The sequence below is a fragment of the Penaeus japonicus genome, unplaced genomic scaffold (assembly GCF_977035675.1).
Source record: "Penaeus japonicus unplaced genomic scaffold, GWHDUDI00000001_assembly GWHDUDI00000024, whole genome shotgun sequence".
Taxonomy (NCBI): domain Eukaryota; kingdom Metazoa; phylum Arthropoda; class Malacostraca; order Decapoda; family Penaeidae; genus Penaeus; species Penaeus japonicus.
In genome coordinates, this window is record NW_028234426.1 from 35499161 (window position 1) to 35499566 (window position 406).

Consider the following 406-nt stretch of genomic DNA (forward strand, 5'->3'; position numbering starts at 1 on the left):
ACTCACTATAGAATACGTCTTATCTTATACAAAGGAAGATTTCAATGGACGTTCAACATCTGAGGGACAAATAAAACGCCTTACTTTTGTAAACAATGAATATCGTAATAAAGAAAAAAAAATCAGCAGAGTATATTTACAACCCTCTGAAACACAAACTTATTTACGGAGAGCGGGAAAGACAATTCAGTTTACAAAATAATTCATATTTAAATAAACTGATAGAGTCCTATAAATTGTACTCATAGTGCAACGAATGTGATAATGGTAACAACAACTACTACTACTACTATTAATACTACTGCTAATGATAGTGCAAATAATCTAAAAGAAAACATAAGCATTCGTAATATCCGTGGTATACTATAATGGAAATAATTACAAAATGATACAGGAGAGGTTTGTG

General features: G+C 30.3%; 1 long non-coding RNA gene across 2 annotated transcripts in view; it reads left to right on the forward strand.

Moving 5' to 3' along the window:
• LOC122258507 (uncharacterized) overlaps positions 1-125 on the forward strand; it is a 6539-nt gene extending 6414 nt beyond the window's left edge. For both annotated transcript variants that reach the window (XR_006223682.2, XR_006223683.2), the window contains exon 2: positions 1-125. This exon is cut by the window's left edge and continues 762 nt beyond it. This is a non-coding gene — a long non-coding RNA (uncharacterized LOC122258507).
• Positions 126-406: the final 281 nt, after the last annotated feature.